Genomic DNA, 15,120 nt, shown 5'->3' on the forward strand with positions numbered 1-15,120 from the left:
ACAAAGATGCAATTATAGACATCAATCTGTACTATAAGTGAGCAGGTGTCCAGCCGTACACTGATTTAATCAATGTTCAAGGTTAGGGAAAATTATCAAGCGAACAATTTACAAAGTGGGACACAGTCCTGTATCCAGTATATATAACGAAACAAATTGCCACAACAGGGGAAAATAGAAAAGGGTTTTTTCAGGCAATCAAAGGGGGAGGCGTTAGTGAAAATTAACAAATGAAAAGCTAAATAGCCTCATGTAGTATACACATTTAAATAACAATTTATGTGTCACTACATTATTTGTTGACGGCGTTTCGATCCTATGTAGAATAAAGTATCATCATCAGGACACAAATTTCATTGCCTGAGTAGCAAAGCCTGTAAGGAAGGGAAGCAAGGGAAACAAGGGACAGCTTTTAGCCCTATGGCATACACAGTAAAACAGTTGCTGCTGGCCTACAAAGTAGTGTCATATTGGTACCATACCCTAGCGCGGATTCACTCCTGGGATCCGCAGTGCTCGGATCTTTGTTGGCGGGGCTGTGGTGCGCCGGGCACTTTGACGCATCTGCTCTGGCACTGCCCGAAGCTAGAGCATTACTGGAAGGCAGTTCTTGATGATATAGATGAGGCCTTCCACATCACCTTCCCCAGGGCTCCAGAACATGTGCTGCTAGGGCTCCCGCATCCCAAAGCGTTCCCTTTGCATTCTATAAGGGGCAGGCAGATAGCGCTAGCCTTGCTCGCAGCGCGCTTAGTGATACTTACACAATGGCGATCCCCTGCTTCCCCCGACCCGAGGGATTGGATTCGACGGCTGTGGCATCTGTTGGCCATGGAGAGGCTTTCGCTGTGTGTGGATGGCAAGGGTGAGGTGTATGCTGAGCTGTGGGAACCATTTATTCACCTTCTATCCCATGATTTGCGCGAGGTCACATGTCCCAAGTACCTGCAAATCTTGCACCTTATCCCGCTGGCACCCAGAGTACAGTCAAATAGGATGGGAAGGTCTGGAGCGCACTGTGAGTCAGAAGGGACTTAGTGTACATTAGGATATTAGTAGGGCTGATGCGGAGGAGGGAGGCGGGAGGGAGGTGGGGGGGTGGTGGGGGCGGGGATAGGGTGGTGGGAGGGGTTTGTGTTATTGTTTCACCGTTTTGTTCTTCCCCGGAAAATGCAGTGAACGCTACAGGTCATGGATGTTCCTACGGGCCTTGCATGTGTCCTCGCCGGGTCGCCCCCTGGGGTGTAGGCCCAAAGGCTGTGTTCAAATATTGCTGGATTGTGCTCTGCCTGCCGGTGGATGTAGGCAGCCAAGCTGTGTTACGTGATGGAATACTGCTCAATAAAATGATTGATTCTAAAAATAAGAATAAATTTGATGTCAATACGCACCCTTGCCGAATGGTGAGAGATTCAACAAGACCCTCAAAGGCTTGAATATGGGCCTCCCAGAGATTCAGAAGTGCGACGTCCTCCGACCATGCCTGTTTTTTGTCTACAGGGAGATGCCTCAGAAGGGAGTTGAGTTCAGCCCAACTCCTCTATGGCAACCCTTTAAGGGGACCTCTCAGACTGGTAAAGAAGGGATGAAAAAAAGCTCTCAGAATGCCCTCCTCAGAATGCAGTCAGCTACATGCTACATTAGATGGCTGCACACTGACCTAATGAAGAGCTAACAAGAACTAATATCAAATAAAGGGGATGGACAAGGTTTTGTTTTGTTGCCCACCCTTTTTCTTCTTTTTATCAATGGTTCCACGGATTTCCTAGTCAATTGTATGAAAGTATCCCATCTATTGGCAGGGTAAAAAGTGCCAGCTCTTATTTTTCCAGATGACAGCCTACTAATTTCAAAAACAGAAAAGGGACTCAAGACCCTGCTGCAGAGATTTACTCAGTTCTGTACTACCAATGGCCTGGACAAATGCTCAAAAGACCAAATTAATTATATTTATTCCCCACAAAAATCATTTTAGATGGAAGAGATTTTGATCATCTTGGTTTAAGGAAATCCAATTTCCATTTATAGACCAAGTAAACATTTAAAAGTACATCACTGTTGAACTATTGAGTATCCCTATTAATTAAGTTTGCCAGACCTGCTGCAAACCATTCGGTGTCACCTGCCCTCAAGGTACATATAGCCCATGCTATAATGGTGGCTTTACAAATCTCGCACCTATGAGGACAATCGATGTCAACAGGCGTGAGAAAGCACAGAATGTCTTCAGAAGTGTTGTACATGAGATGTTGTACGTGTCACCCTGTATTGATAAAGTTGCAGTATCTAAGTTAGTTTGCACTGCACATGCCGCACTAGTGTTTTAGCTTTATGACATCACTTGGAATGTTCACATTGTATATAGCTTACGTCATTGGATTGTTATGGATTCTTCTTGCCAGATGCCTTTGCTGCATGCCGCTTGTTTCCTGGCTGCTCATGGGCCTCTTTACTTAATACATTTCTTTAAGTATATTCTTCGTGTCATCATTATTCTCATGATTGACACTGCAATTTAACGACGAGGGACTAGGAAGAATTGCTGCTTCCAGAGGTCCGTGTCAGTTCTGATGTGCCATTGGTTTCACAGCACAGATTACAAAGAATCTCAAGTCTTCAAAAGAATATTAGGAGGCAAGTTACTACGTTTTTTTTCATTTTAAATATTTAACTGCAGATGATCTAATACGGGCGAACGTGTTATGCTTTCGGTTCTTATCTTTGCGGCTTACCGTTGAAGTCTGTTGAGGAGTCTGTTAACGGTCATTAACTTCTTCAGGCAACTGTCAATTTTCAGCTGTTCTGTTCTACTGCATTAACATCTATGGACGTAGAGCACGTTGCGTAAGAAACGTGACTCCATCTTGAAGTCAGGCAGCTTTGAAGTAAGTTGTCTTGATTTCTCAACGGCTGAGTCCATTAATTTACGATCATTAAAAAAAATATATATATAAATATATATAGCACTTGTTGTTAAAAGCGATTGGAATCGTAATGGATATTTAATGTTTCACAACAGACCAGACAACATTTGAAACAAAGAGTTATACTCTAAGCTATTCAAAATATTCTTCATAATTCAAATGCCAAGTTACTTATAAACATCTAATAATCTTAAAACAAATTTCCACAATAAAAAAAGAAGAAGACTGTGTTCTTGGAAACAAAATGTCTCAAAATTCGAATATCAGTGCTCCACCAGCTTTTTTATCTGATCCTGGTAAACCATCCATGAAATGGATACATTTTCTGCGCGCTTTAGAGAACTATCTGGTGGCAATTGATGGTAAGAAGTATGAATCAGACAGAAAAAAGGCTATATTATTTGGTTTACTAGGAGCTGCTGGACAAGAAATATTTGACAGCCTACCAGAGTATGAGGGTCCACCAGGGCAATTTATTCTACTGGACGAGTATAAAGAAGCCTTTAAAAGGCTAGAAAAACAATTTGATGAAGAACCTAATATTATGACTGGGAGACACCGTTTCGCCATGCAAAAGAAAACAGATTCTGAAACAATAGAGGAATACATTGCATGTTTGAGAGTGTTGGCTATGAAATGTGACTTTAATGAGATGGTGGACATCTACATTTGCGACCAGTTGGTTTTTTACTGTTATGAAAAAACAATCCAAGAAAGACTTTTAGCCTTCAGGAATCCATCTTTGCATGAAATAATAGACTTAGCTAAGGGCATTGAACGGTCTTTAGAAAGTTCAAAGGAACTTTCAGCTAGTACTTGTAGCAAAGAAAGTATTTTTACTGTTCACGACAGGAAGAAAGTTGAAGAAAAAAGTGAAAAAAAATATACACCTGGAAATTTTGTAGAGTCTAAAAATGTTGTTTGTTTCAGATGTGGTTCGAAGCATCACAAGGCTGACTTTTCTGGCTGGCCTGCAGTGGGTAAGAGATGCACAAAATGTTTAAAAATTGGTCACTTCGCGAGTGTTTGCAATGGTTATAAACCTTCTGTGAGAAGTTGGCATGATATGTAATGTCCACTATTCTAGTGGGCACCCTGTATCAGTCCAAACAACCCTTATGGTGATGGTTGTAAAGTCAACCTTATAGACCAGCTATCCTAGTGGTAGCATGGACAAAGCAGTCTTAGGCTAACACTTCAGAGAGCATGTAAAGCCAATTGTTTTACCAATAATAACCCCTTGAATACCAGATGAAAGGACACCACACAAGGTATATATAAAATATATATGTATTTATTTCTAACACAACCCCTCTGCACTCTTTATGAGGTCAGAGTTCGAGATGCAGCACAGTAACTTAATAAGCATACGTTAAGTTGCACAATTACAATTCTGCCCTATGGGCCTCGTAAACCATATACTAAAGAAGTGGTATAAGTACCACTGCAGGAATAGTGAATAGGCCTCTGGCCTAGGAAATCGGTGGGGCTACACTGAATAACCACAGGTTAGGATGCATGAGTCCCACAGGATGCGTGTGCAGTGTCTAAACACACACGCGGGTTCTCATAGACTTAGAATGGGAACGTAAAGTTTAGAAACTAGTTAATTTCGGACAGTCTGGGTGGACTTCGAGGAAACCCAGTTAAATTAAGACACTTGGATAGTTATTACCCATGGGAGCACCGGAGTACTCGAGTTACCTCACCCAGGGAAGCCGGGTGCATAGGTGCGAAGTTGTGTCGGGTTTCGTCGTCGATTCCTATGGAGAGCTGCAAGAAGATGCTGCAGGGGACCAGGAGGAAGATGTCCAGATGGATCCGAGGGCGGATCGGAGAAGTGAAGAACCTGAAAGCAGAGGGGACAGAGTCTGGGTCACTAGCCAGTGACCAGGATGGAACCAGGACGGAACCAGATGATGTCGAGCTGCGATCAGGTGAAGAAGTGAAGCTTGTCTCTGCAGCCACGTGGACCAGAAGGTGTCGCGATGACCAGGAGCTGGATATGGACTGTCCCTCGAAGGCTCTCGCGGTTGGCGGTGTCGGCTTCCGGATTGGAGTCAACAAGCCTTAGCAAAGGCAACCCACGCAGGATACAAAGATCGGCTTCTGGTACAGACCAGCAAGGTCTGTGAAGCTTCCCTTTTGCAGGAAAGCAGGAGCAAGCCCAGAGCAACCAGGCAAGCAGCGTTGTTTCAAAATGGAGTGTTCAAGATGGCCACTAGCCAACGGTCTAGCAACCGCAAAGACGCGTCAAGAGTAAATGCAAGAGCAGGCCCCATGCGGCACTCGTCAAGTGTGGAGGGCTGAGCTTCGGTGCACTTACGACTCGGTGTTGGGGCTTCTCAATCCCCAATGCACAAGTTCGAGGACGCCTCAGAAGCTGCACAGTTTAGCAAAGAGCAAAATGGCCAGGTGTCCGGCCCCACGTCTCTCGTGTCCGCCACGTGTCTCAGCTTTGCTGGAGGTGTAGGTCGGGGTCGGAGAAGTCTGGAAGTCCAGTCGTGTGAAGCAGGGTCATCGGGATCCTTCAGGAGTGGCGACAAAGCAAACTGGCAATTCACTAGTTGGTGCCTGTTTGCCTAGGGTGGTCACTCCTTGACCACAAGGGAGATTCTTCAGTCTTCTAGTTGCAGTAGAATGTCGAAGGTCCAGAGTTTCGTTTCAGAGTTTCAGTTCAGGATAATCTAAAGTCTCTAGACTCAGCTCCTAGCTTTATATGAATTAAAGGGGCTGGATTACCTGCTAGGTCCATCCTATGGGTAGGACCAGGGAAGGGGGTGGTTACACCCCTTTCCCTTTGTCTAGTTTCACCCCAGAGCTGGGGCTGGAGTGCCCCAGCAACTGGTTTGAACCGGACTATGCATGGAGCCCCTTGTGTGCCCCAGGTAGTGTCTCATTCCTTTCAACCCACCCTGCCCTAATACACTATAGCCTGTCTGGAAGGTGCTAGCACCTCCAAAGGCAGGAAACCTATTGTCCAGGCCTCCCTCGCTGGAAGGACTCCCAGCTGCAGGAGGTCAGACTTGTGTCTGTGGCAGCAGCATCCATTTTGTGATGCTGAGGCTCTGTTTAACTTTAACCGGGTAAAGCTACAACTACATGTCTTCTCCCTCTAGGAGGGTGGAATGCTACCCCCACCGCCAGAACTGGTGAGGGGGTAGTATTCCAAAGCGTATGACACCTTACATGACATGTTTTGATAAAGCCAAACCAAAGTTAGCAATAACCACGAGGATTATAATGCACTTAAAGAGTATATGGTATGGCTATATCATAGAACAGCTATAAGGACATGGTTCCGAAAGCTGCAGACAGGCTCAGCTCATGCTAGAGCACCATCTCACATAAAACCAAGCACTCTGCCTCCAGGATTGTTAAGGCCTGCCATAGGAGTGACTTATAGGTATATATGTGTCTATATATAATGGTAGGTATAGGAATACTATAACTAAGCAAGGGGTGATTACACAACCATGCCCCAGCTGAGTGATCAGAGAGTTCTGTCAATTTGGATGGCCAGCCAGGAGTGGCATAATTCATGCTGCAGCCCCTGGTAGGCCTTGGATGCACCTATGCCCTGGGTACCTATAGTGCACTATACAGGGGCTCACAAAGGTGACCCAATACCCAATTGGATATGTACCTAAAGTACATGGTATGAATTTAGAGAGAGAACAGCTGGGCTGTGGGTCTGATTATCAGGCCCACAGCCACACTAGATTCGAAAAACCAGTGGATCAGAGCAAAAAGTGGGGGTGAACATAGGAAGTAGACCCTACTCTCCTACACCTTCATTTCGTAGAGTTAAGGTGAGCACCACTGATGAATTCAATGAGGAAGTGTGTTCAAATATTGTACTAACAATAGAAGAAAAATGTGGAACAATTAAAGGACCTCTTGGTGTTGCATACATCGGGTCAGTCAAATTAACAAGCATTTGCAATGCATAAGGTCTCGCATTAGGAAAGTTTGAGCTATTGGTATTGTAAATGACACATTTTTTATATATGTGTTGGTTTTGAAAATAGCAAAAATAATAGCTTTGTCATTTACAATGCCAATAGTTATAACTTGTGACACCTATAGCATTTGTAATGCAATATGTGTTGTATTCATGTGACTTAGATGTATTGATATTACAAATAACAATGGGTTTTAATTTTTTTAATAATTAATACTTAAATAAAAGTTATTGTAATTTATAATGGCAATAGCTTAAACTTTTGTAAATAACTTTTTGTAATATGTTCAGTGTATTTTATTGTGACGAAAATCCAAGAACAGAAGTGAAATACTAACCTCTTTTTGTGACATTTGTAATAAAGCTTGAAACATTGAGAGATCATATTTGATGGTAAATGGTTGCACAGATTGATGCTGTGGTGGGGCTGAGAGATGTTGTGGTGGCGACTAGTGATTCTGTGGCATTCAATGATCCTGTGGTAGCGCATAGTGATGTTGTTGTGCCCCTTAGTGATGCTGTGGTGGTGCTGAGTGATGCTGTGGTGATGCGATAGATAGCGTGAGTGGGATATATAGATAGAGTGAGGGCGATAGATAGATAGAGGGAGGGCGATAGATAGAGGGCGATAGAGAGATTGAGTGAGCGAGATAGATAGATAGATAGATAGATAGATAGAAAGATAGGAGTGAGGGCGATAGATAGCTAGACAGATAGATAGAGTGATGGCGATCAGTATCTAAATAAATAGATAGAATGAGGGCGATAGATAGATAGATAGAAAGATAGATAGAGTGAGGGCGATAGATAGATAGCGTGAGGGCAATAGATAGATAGATAGATTGATAGATAGATAGAGTGAGGGCGATTAGATAGATAGAGTGAGGGCGATTGATAGATAGATAGAGTGAGGGCGATAGATAGATAGAGTGAGGGCGATAGATAGATAGAGTGAGGGCGATAGATAGAGTGAGGGCGATAGATAGAGTGAGGGCGATAGATAGAGTGAGGGTGATAGATAGAGTGAGGGCGATAGAGTGAAGGCGATAGATAGAGTGAAGGCGATAGATAGATAGAGTGAGGGCGATTAGATAGAGTGAGGCCGATAGATAGATAGAGTGAGGGCGATAGATAGACAGATAGAGTGAGGGCGATTAGATAGATAGACTGAGGCCGATAGATAGAGTGAGGGCGATAGATAGACAGAGTGAGGGCGATAGATCGATAGACAGATAGAGTGAGGGCGATAGATCGATAGACAGATAGAGTGAGGGCGATAGATAGATAGTTGTGTATGTGGTTGTGTGTGGTTGTGGTTGTGTGTGTGGTTGTGGTTATGTGTGCGTGGTTGTGTGTGTGTGATTGTGTGTGTGTGGTTGTGTGTGTTATGCTTTGTTTTTCTATGTTTTGTTATGCTATGTTTTGTTGTGTTTGGTATGCTATGTTTTGCTAGGCTATGATATGTTTTGTTTTGTTATGCTATGCTATGTTTTGTTATGTTATGCTATGTTTTGTTATGCTATGCAATGTTTTGTTTTGCTATTCTATGCTTTGTTTTGTTATGCTATGCAATGTTTTGTTTTGCTATTCTATGCTTTGTTTTGTTATGCTATGCTATGTTTTTTTGCTATCCTATGCTTTGTTTTGTTATGCTATGCAATGTTTTGTTGTGTTTGTTGTGCTATGCTTTGTCATGCTATGCTATGTTGTGTTGTGTTGTGTTTTGCTATGCTATGCTTTGTTTTGCTATGCTATGTTTTGTTATGCTATGTTTTGTTATGCTATGTTTTGTTATGCTATGTTTTGTTATGCTATGCTATGCTTTGTTATGCTTTGTTATGCTATGCTATGTTTTGCTATGCTATGCTTTGTTTTGCTATGCTATGTTTTGTTGTGTTTGATATGCTATGTTTTGCTATGTTATTATATGTTTTGCTATGCTATGTTTTGTTATGCCATGTTTTGTTATGCCATGTTTTGTTAGGCTATGTTTTGTTTTGCTATCCTGTGCTTTAATTTGTTATGCTATGCTCTGTTTAGTTTTGCTATCCTATGCTATGTTGTGTTTTGTTATGCTATGCTATGTTGTGTTTTGTTATGCTATGCTATGTTGTGTTTTGTTATGCTATGCTATGTTGTGTTTTGTTATGCTATGCTGTGTTTTGTTATGCTATGCTATGCTATGTTTTGTTATGCTATGCTATGTTTTGTTGTGTTTTGTTATGCTATTTTATGTTATGCGTTTTTTTGTTATGCTATGTTTTGTTGTGCTTTATTACGCTATGCTTGGTTATGCTGTGCTTGGTTGTGCTGTGCTTGGTTGTGCTGTGCTTGGTTGTGCTGTGCTCGGTTGTGCTGTGCTTGGTTGTGCTGTGCTTGGTTGTGCTGTGCTTGGTTGTGCTGTGCTTGGTTGTGCTGTGCTGTGCTGTGTTTTGCTGTGCTGTGCTGTGTTTTGCTGTGCTGTGCTGTGTTTTGCTGTGCCGTGTTTTGCTGTGCTGTGCTGTGTTTTGCTGTGCTGTGTTTTGCTGTGCTGTGCTTTGCTGTGCTGTGTTTTGCTGTGCTGTGCTGTGTTTTGATGTGCTGTGTTTTGCTGTGCTGTGTTTTGCTGTGCTGTGCTGTGTTTTGCTGTGCTGTGCTGTGTTTTGCTGTGCTGTGCTGTGTTTTGCTGTGCTGTGCTGTGTTTTGCTGTGCTGTGCTTTGCTGTGCTGTGCTGTGTTTTGCTGTGCTGTGTTTTGCTGTGCTGTGCTTTGCTGTGTTTTGCTGTGCTGTGCTGTGCTGTGCTGTGTTTTGCTGTGTTTTGCTGTGCTGTGTTTTGCTGTGCTGTGTTTTGCTGTGCTGTGCTGTGTTTTGCTGTGCTGTGTTTTGCTGTGCTGTGCTGTGTTTTGCTGTGCTGTGTTTTGCTGTGCTGTGTTTTGCTGTGCTGTGTTTTGCTGTGCTGTGCTGTGTTTTGCTGTGCTGTGCTGTGTTTTGATGTGCTGTGCTGTGTTTTGCTGTGCTGTGTTTTGCTGTGCTGTGCTTTGCTGTGCTGTGTTTTGCTGTGCTGTGCTGCATTTTGCTATGCTGTGCTGGGTTTTGCTGTGCTGTGCTGTGCTTTGCTGTGTTTTGCTGTGTTGTGCTGTGCTGTGTTTTGCTGTGCTGTGCTGTGTTTTGCTGTGCTGTGCTGTGCTGTGTTGTGCTGTGCTGTGTTTTGCTGTGCTGTGTTTTGCTGTGCTGTGCTGTGTTTTGCTGTGCTGTGTTTTGCTGTGCTGTGTTTTGCTGTGCTGTGCTGTGTTTTGCTGTGCCGTGCTGTGTTTTGCTGTGCTGTGTTTTGCTGTGCTGTGCTGTGCTTTGCTGTGCTGTGCTGTGTTTTGCTGTGCTGTGTTTTGCTGTGCTGTGTTTTGCTGTGCTGTGTTTTGCTGTGCTGTGCTGTGTTTTGCTGTGCTGTGCTTTGCTGTGCTGTGTTTTGCTGTGCTGTGTTTTGCTGTGCTGTGTTTTGCTGTGCGTGCTGTGTTTTGCTGTGCTGTGTTTTGCTGTGCTGTGCTGTGTTTTGCTGTGCGTGCTGTGTTTTGCTGTGCTGTGTTTTGCTGTGCTGTGCTGTGCTTTGCTGTGTTTTGCTGTGCTGTGCTGTGCTGTGTTTTGCTGTGCTGTGTTTTGCTGTGTTTTGCTGTGCTGTGCTTTGCTGTGCTGTGTTTTGCTGTGCTGTTTTGCTGTGCTGTGCTGTGTTTTGCTGTGCTGTGCTGTGTTTTGCTGTGCTGTTTTGCTGTGCTGTGTTTTGCTGTGCTGTGTTTTGCTGTGCTGTGCTGTGCTGTGCTGTGTTTTGCTGTGCTGTGCTGTGTTTTGCTATGCTGTGCTGTGTTTTGCTGTGCTGTGCTGTGCATTGCTGTGTTTTGCTGTGTTTTGCTGTGTTGTACTGTGCTGTGTTTTGCTGTGCTGTGTTGTGCTGTGTTGTGTTGTGCTGTGCTGTGTTTTGCTGTGCTGTGCTGTTTTGCTGTGCTGTGCTGTGTTTTGCTGTGCTTTGCTGTGCTGCGCTGTGTTTTGCTGTGTTTTGCTGTGCTGTGCTGTGTTTTGCTATGCTGTGCTGTGTTTTGCTGTGCTGTGCTGTGCTTTGCTGTGTTTTGCTGTGTTTTGCTGTGTTGTGCTGTGCTGTGTTTTGCTGTGCTGTGCTGTGTTTTGCTGTGCTGTGATGTGTTGTGTTGTGCTGTGTTGTGTTGTGCTGTGTTGTGCTGTGTTTTGCTGTGCTGTGCTGTGTTTTGCTGTGCTGTGCTGTGTTTTGCTTTGCTGTGTGTTGCTGTGTTTTGCTGTGCTGTGCTTTGCTGTGCTGTGTTTTGCTGTGCTGTGCTGTGTTTTGCTGTGCTGTGCTGTGTTTTGCTGTGTTGTGCTGTGTTTTGCTGTGCTGTGTTTTGCTGTGCTGTGCTGTGTTTTGCTGTGCTGTGTTTTGCTGTGCTGTGCTGTGTTTTGCTGTGCTTTGCTGTGCTGTGTTTTGCTGTGCTGTGTTTTGCTGTGCTGTGCTGTGTTTTGCTGTGCTGTGTTTTGCTGTGCTGTGTTTTGCTGTGCTGTGTTTTGCTGTGCTGTGCTTTGCTGTGCTGTGTTTTGCTGTGCTGTGCTGTGCTTTGCTGTGCTGTGTTTTGCTGTGCTGTGCTGTGTTTTGCTGTGCTGTGCTGTGTTTTGCTGTGCTGTGTTTTGCTGTGCTGTGCTTTGCTGTGCTGTGCTTTGCTGTGTTTTGCTGTGCTGTGTTTTGCTGTGCTGTGCTGTGTTTTGCTATGCTGTGCTGTGTTTTGCTGTGCTGTGCTGTACTTTGCTGTGTTTTGCTGTGTTGTGCTGTGCTGTGTTTTGCTGTGCTGTGCTGTGTTGTGCTGTGCTGTGTTGTGCTGTATTGTGTTGTGCTGTGCTGTGTTTTGCTGTGCTGTGCTGTTTTGCTGTGCTGTGTTTTGCTGTGCTGTGCTTTGCTGTGCTGTGTTTTGCTGTGTTTTGCTGTACTGTGCTGTCCTGTGCTGTGCTGTGCTGTGTTTTGATGTGCTGTGCTGTGCTGTGTTGTGTTTTGCTGTGCTGTGCTGTGTTGTGCTGTGCTGTGTTTTGCTGTGCTGTGTTTTGCTGTGCTGTGCTGTGCTGTGTTGTGTTGTGTTTTGCTGTGCTGTGTTGTGTTTTGCTGTGCTGTGTTGTGTTTTGCTGTGCTGTGTTGTGTTTTGCTGTGCTGTGCTGTGTTGTGTTTTGCTGTGCTGTGTTGTGTTTTGCTGTGCTGTGCTGTGTTGTGTTTTGTTGTGCTGTGTTGTGTTGTGTTTTGCTGTGCTGGTAAGGGTATGTGAGGGTGTGTGTGAGGGGGTGTGAAGGTGAGGGTGTGAGGGTGAGGAGGTGTGTGAGGGTGAGGAGGTGTGTGAGGGGTGAGGGGGTGAGGGCGTGAGGGTGAGTGTCTCCAATGAATGTCACTGCTTCGCCTTCTTTGAAAATGTTCAGTGCTGCAAATAGAGCATGCCGCCCTAATTATCACAGCATGAGGCCCCAAAGTGATAATTATCACAGCATGCAGAGAGCCGCCCCACACTGCTGGAGCACTCAACTGCACATTAATTATAGTTGAGTGCTCCAGCAGCCTGGGGCGCCTGTTGACATGCTGTGATAAGTGGGGTCTCATGCTGTGATAATTGTTACTTGCGGTGCACAAGCTGTTCCACTGTGAAGCTCGTTCACAGACCTGAATCGGCTCGTGCCCATACTACAATCGGCTCGTGCACAGGCTTGTCTCCAGGTCTGTCTCCCTTGGAGGCAAACACGGTGACTATAAGTCTCGTTGGCGGCAGCGCTTCGCGCTGCAACGCCAGCGAGACCTAAAAATGATGGCAGACTCTGGGTCACCTATATCATTTTTTTCAGACAAGAAATTTTAAGAAAATTGGTTGCATATTGATTTGTTGGCCACTGATGTAAATCCTAAAGCATTTGGGGAATTTTACATAAATATGTTAGGATATTTTCACGATTTTCTAAACATAAAAGGTAGGACAATCACAACTAAAATTTAAGTTGCTGAAAGAGGTAGGAATATAGTCGGTTGGAGATATTTGGCACTATTGGGCATCACCCTTAAACCTGGTGCTGAAGATCCTATCATTCTTGGTGAAATCGAAGTTGCTTCTGTTCAAATATCTGATTCATTTTCTGATTTAAATGTCCTTTTAAAAAAAGACGATTCTTTGTTTGAGGATCGCATTGGGTGCGTGAAAGGTTTTGAACATGCAATTAAACTAAAAAGTAATGCAATTCCTGTAGGGCACAAAGTACAAGCAATTCCGTTGTAAGTCAGGGATGATTTAAAAAAAATTATTGAACAAGTAAGTTGAGGAGAAAGTTATAGAGCAGACGGATTCTGCGGAATAAATTTCGGCCATAGTGGTTATTAAAAAGAAAGATGGCCAAATCTGTCTGTGTGTCGATTTGAGGTCTTTGAATAAAAATATAGTGGTGGATTGTCATCCTTTGCCAAGAATTCAAGACATTTTATCCTCTACTGCTGGTTCATTATATTTTTCATTGACTGACCTCAAGTCTGCCTACCACCAGGTCAAACTGGCTGCTGAATCGAAGGAATTTACAACTTTCATTACATCAGTCGGTGATTATAGATTTATAAGGTTACCCTTTGGCCTTGCTTCATCTGCAAGTGTATTTCAGAAGATGATGGAACATATATTGAAAGATTTACGTGGGGTAGAGAAGTTTCAGGATGATATTCTAATTCATGCAAGTACGGTTGAAAATCACAATGAAATACTTAACACTGTTCTCCAGAAATTGAGTGACAGAGGCATGACGCTAGCTAAAGATAAATGTAAATTTTTGTAGTCAGAAGTTGAGTATTAAGGTCACATTTTGGGTGAGAAAGTATCAGATCTAAACTAAATTTGGTGAAGGCAATTGTTGATGCATCTGTTCCTCTTGACAAAGACTCTTTAACATCTTTTTTTAGGACTCAGTAAGTATTACTCACCATTCATTGAAAACTATGCAAGTAGAGTCGAACCCCTGCGGATCCTTTTACGCAAAGTTGAGAAATACACATAGTCAAAAGAGAAGGATATAGCTTTCTCTGATATTAAAATGGCAATAGCAGATGCTCCTACACTAAATCCTAATGATTCGGAAGGAGTCAACTTAGTTACTGTTAACGCCAGTTCAGTTGGCCTTGGCGCTGTGTTTACACAAAAGGTGAAAGGTCAGACTCAAACTGTTGCATTAATTTCCCGATGCCTGCACAAGTCTGAGTTGTTTTATTGCACTATAGAGAGAGAAACTCTAGCTTGTGTATGGGCTTTTGAGAAGTTAAAAATGTATCTTTGGGGTAAACATTTTGATCTTATTACAGATCACGAACCCCTCATCTATATGATGGACGGATCTGGCAGAGGTAACGGTAAAGCATCCTCCAGATTGGTAAGATTACTAGCTAAATTACAGGAATTCACCTTTACGATTAAACATATCTCAGGAAATGAAAACATAAGAGCTGATTGTTTGTCAGGATCACCAAGTGCTGACTCAGATGAAATGTTTGTGGAGGATACTGAATGTGTAGTTGCCACTGTAGATGTTCTTAAAGAAACAGAACAAATGTTTAGTGAAACAGATTCTAAGTGTTAAAAAATTTGTGATTGGAAAATGGCCACCCATTAGGAATCTTTCATCAGAACTTAAAACTTTTTACCAGGTTTCTGATGAATTGAGTCTAGTCAATGGATTCTTATTTCGAGGGGATCTACTTATTCCTCCTTCCAAACTCAGGAAAGGTTTAATAAACATTGCTCACAGGAGCCATCAAGGTTCAACGTTGACCAAAAAATGTTGCGGATGTATTACTGGTGGCCCGGTTTAGATACAGATGTCAATATTGTTGTCGATAAATGTTCTGTATGTTTAAAATCTGACAAACATTGGAAACTTAGAATAAATGAGATGCAGTTAGTCTCCATTCCAGATAGTTCATGGAACAAAGTCGCTATTGATTTTGCAGGTCCTTTTCACAAATTGGAGTCAGGATGCAAGTATACAATAGTGTTAACAGATTATTACAGCAAATGGGTCTATTGTGATTTTGTGGCGAATATTGACACTGAAGTGGTAATCTCATTCTTAAAAAATGTTTTGCTGTAGAAGGTCTTCCAAGTATCGTTGTCTCCGACAGTGGCATACAACTTACGTCAGAGAAAATGGTTTCTTTTTTAAAACAAAAAGGCATTGACCAAGAGAAAACACCATTATATT

The 15,120-nt window shown here is 43.2% G+C and overlaps 1 long non-coding RNA gene across 2 annotated transcripts in view; it reads left to right on the forward strand.

The window, feature by feature from the left end:
* The first annotated feature begins 2,406 nt into the window (after positions 1 to 2,406).
* LOC144772007 (uncharacterized) overlaps positions 2,407 to 15,120 on the forward strand; it is a 514,879-nt gene continuing 502,165 nt past the window's right edge. The window contains exons 1-3 of one of the 2 annotated variants that reach the window (XR_013599591.1): positions 2,407 to 2,634; positions 3,855 to 3,904; positions 14,225 to 14,292. This is a non-coding gene — a long non-coding RNA (uncharacterized LOC144772007). The remainder of the gene's footprint in view (positions 2,635 to 3,854; positions 3,905 to 14,224; positions 14,293 to 15,120) is intronic. The other variant, XR_013599592.1, reaches the window with a different exon arrangement.

This window comes from Lissotriton helveticus, chromosome 8, assembly GCF_964261635.1.
Source record: "Lissotriton helveticus chromosome 8, aLisHel1.1, whole genome shotgun sequence".
Classification (NCBI taxonomy): Eukaryota; Metazoa; Chordata; class Amphibia; order Caudata; family Salamandridae; genus Lissotriton; species Lissotriton helveticus.